We start from the raw sequence: 3,871 nt of genomic DNA on the forward strand, positions 1-3,871 counted from the left end.
TTTTGTTTTTTTAACATCATTCATCCCTCTTCCTCCTTGTACTTCCTGTTCCCATTCCTCCTTTCCTAACCCTTCTCAACTCTTCCCTTGGGTAAATGCTGCCTTTTGACCACAGACGGTTCATTCTTCTAAGATGTGCTTACCTCCTTAGCATTATTGTTCCCCTAACAGCCAGTCTTTGGGCTGACAATTGAGAAAGGGGGCTGAGTTCATTCTCAGACTGAAGGATGACTATGGTTTTGTTCCATATTTTTCTCCCACTTAATCCAGGGTCTTCTAATGTGATCCCAGTCAGAATAGTTGGTAGTGGTAGCCAGGCACCATCTAGTTCTTCTGGCCTCAGGGTCATAGAGCTTGATACCCCATTGCACTAACTGTTCTCATGTGTCTTTGATTTTTATCACTGGTCTTTCCTTCCAACAGAGAGAAACCAATCATTGCATCTCAGAGGGCCAATCAGGAGTAGTTAACACCCTAGTTGCTACTCACCAAAGCAGGATGTAGAACATTGCCTTTGTGGACTGTGTGAAGCCAGGGATGTTGGTGTCTGAGGACACCGGGTCCTGATCTACCAGGCCCGACAACTCATCTCCTCAAGGTGTTTGGTTTTGTCTAAGCCAGATTCATTGGTATATTTACTGCAAAGGTAGACACCCAGGTACAGATGCCTTCTGTCAAACCTATATATGTATTTGTGGGTGGACTCCAATTTTTCCTCCCACAGCCCAAGGGGTTTCGACAGCTGCTTTCTTATTAAGATCTCCAAGCCTTTCTTCAAAGGCACTTCTGGGTGATTCAAACCACCAACTTTCCCTTGGTGGCAAGTGTGTTACCCATTTGCCCTACCCAGGGACTCCCAACCAGCAGACAGCCTTCAGACCCCTCAGACTGAGGAGAGCAGCTTAAAAACCATCAGTTTCTTCACTTTCCGCTGAACAACTGATGATTCTCTTTTGAGCCATAGTACTAGATATTGTTCTCTGTCTTGGAGGTATAAGCAAGAGGGATAAGCATAGGGCTACTAACCTTAAGGTCAGCAGTTCAAACCCATCAATTACTCCATAGGGTGTTCAATGGCTAAGGGAGAAAGATGAGGCTGTCTGCTCCCACAAAGATTTACAATCTCAGAAACACTCTACAGGGTCACTATGAGTCACTATAAGTCTACTGGAAGGGAGTGAGTTTGGTTTTGAATTACCCTATTTATGTGGGCTTGGGGGGGGGGAAATATATTAATGGATGAAAGAGACAGAAACTAAATAGAAGAAGAAAGAAACAGGAAACAGAAGAAGGAGAAGAAAATGAAGCATTCAAGAGGAGATACAAGTTATTTTCAGGCTTGAGCCCAAACAAAACCTGACAATTTCTCTGCTTTGTGATTCATTAGCATGAGGTTTGTAAATAAGACATTTATTAGCAAGAATGATGTGGCCATATCCCTTTTATGCCCCAACCTATTAAAATGTCTTGCTGAGAAAAAGCCATTTCTGGACCACAGATCTCACCTGGGGAGCAGGCTACGAGAAGCCAAGAACCCCATCAGCCCATGGCCCAGTAGGTTGGAGGTGACAGGGCTGACTTAAACCAAACAAACATGCCAGCGTTGAATTTCTTCCACCTGAAAATTGATATTTACCCTCAGTGGACGCATATCTGAAAAGTACTAGCGAGCTGGAAGGATGGAACGAGAACAAAAAGCCCTCTTTTTGTGTCAAGGGCAACAAAATAAAAAGGGCTTCGTTTTTTAAGGCCATAAGAAAAGAATTACTCACTGTACACACTCAGGCTGACATGTTCATGAGCAAACGAATTTGGACGATTTCATTTACTGCTTGCAAATCCTGAATGACCTGGAGGGCTAATGATACTTCCACAGACAGCTTCCCTCCTCCCCCAGCCCACAGATGTTACCTCACTCCTGCCTTTTTCCCTTCCCTATAGATCCCTCGGGGTGCCTATAACATTCCTCTCCTTATTTATTGGGGGTAATTTGGAGCGTGAGTATTGTGTCTATCAGCCATATGTTTTTGCTCAGTGTCAGCAGCCAAGTAATTCTTACCTTTAAAACTGAACCGAGGGCTGTTAAGACAATGATGCAGTGATGTTACAAACAACGGTCCATTCGTTTAGACTTGGAGAAGTTATTCTTTCAAGACGGGTGCCCTCCTGTGGGCTCTATTTAGTTACCCACTCTTGCTGGGACAACTCTTCCCCTCCCACCAGACATGGGCACCCCTGCCATTTGCCTGCCACCCAGTAGGGCCCCTGTCAGAGGATGTATCATACTCTAATATGTACCAGATCACACTGCAACTTCTTGACACTTAATGGACTCCTGCACCACAGCATTGAAGTCCTGGAAGATAAGAGTGCTATCTTCCTCACTGTGCAACCCTTGACTGCTAAACTATAGTAAACACTGACCACAGAAACCATTGATAGCAATAGGTCAATGCATCAGCATTTGAACTCAGCATGGTATGTGGGAAATCTCAGCGGAATTTGGAGACCAAGAATCTGAATAGGTCTCCCTCATCCTCAAGCCATTTTTTTTTCTTTTCAGGAGAACTTAGTGGTAAGAGTAATGGTGGTTAGGTGGTAGAATCATTGGCTTCCATGCAGCAGATTCCATCTAATTCCTGGCCAGAACACCGCATGTGCAGCCACTACCTGCCCGTCCGTGGAGATTTGCTTACTGTCATGATGCGTATCAGAGCTTACAGACTAAGACAGACTAGAAAGAGAGCTGGGTGACCTATTTGTAATAACTCAGGCAATGAAAACCCTCGGGATCACAACCGTCTCCTCCAAAACCAGCCCTGAGACAGCTATGGGCCTGGGCAGCGTGCCATTTTGTGTGCTATGGTGTCAGGGCAGGCCCTACAAGAGCTTGCAACTCCTCAGCAAAGAAACCCAGGATAAATGCAACACGATTTAAAAATCAGAACAACAGGACTGGCGGTTCGGGGGGACATGGGAGAAGAGGAGGCAGGGAGGGGGATTGGGGAGCCAACAAACTCAGGGATAAGGGAAGAACGAGGGATTTAAAATTGATGGCGAGGAAGCTATATAATGCCTGCTGGGGTTGGATCAAGTGCAATGTATCCAAAAGGAATTACTAAGAGCCGAATGGATAAGTGGGATAAGAGGAAGGTGAAAAGAAAGAAGTAAGAGGCAAAAGCTATTTATGGGTATAGCTATAGGGATGTATATATGTAAATATATTAATTTATAATGAAAAGGATAGAGGCCAATGTACATATATTTATATGTTAAGTATTAAGATAGCAGGACTTTGGGCCTCTACTCAAGGCCGCCCTTACCACAAGAACACTTTGTTCTAATGACTTGGCACTCTTTGACACTCACCTTCCTGACATGATCACTGAGCAAATGTGGTGAAGAAAGCGGATGATGCCCCACTATCAGAAGATGTAGCGTTTGGGTCTTAAAGGCTTGAAGTTAAACAAGCGACCATCCAGCAGGGAAGCAAATAAGCCCATATGGAAGAAGCACACCAGCCTGTGTGATCATGAGGTGTCTACAGGAGTAGGTATCAGGTACCAAAAGATTCAAACACACAATTATATTGATGTGAAAGAGGGGGATTGGAGTGGAGACCCAAAGCCCATCAGTAGACAAGTGGACATCCCCCCACAGAGAGGTTACAAGGAAGGGGTGATTCAACCAGGGTGCAGTATAGCACCGATGAAACACATCATTCCTCTTGTTCCTGAGTGCTTCCTCTCCCCCACTACTATGACTCAGTTCTACTTACAAATCCTCTCGACACGTGGAATTCAGGACAGATAGAACCCTCAGGAACAGTAGTGGGAGTAGCTATATGATGAGTAGCTATATTATGGGGGGA

The sequence above is a fragment of the Echinops telfairi genome, unplaced genomic scaffold (genome assembly GCF_000313985.2).
Source record: "Echinops telfairi isolate 266 unplaced genomic scaffold, ASM31398v2 ScPeMD7_2010;HRSCAF=2546, whole genome shotgun sequence".
Classification (NCBI taxonomy): domain Eukaryota; kingdom Metazoa; phylum Chordata; class Mammalia; order Afrosoricida; family Tenrecidae; genus Echinops; species Echinops telfairi.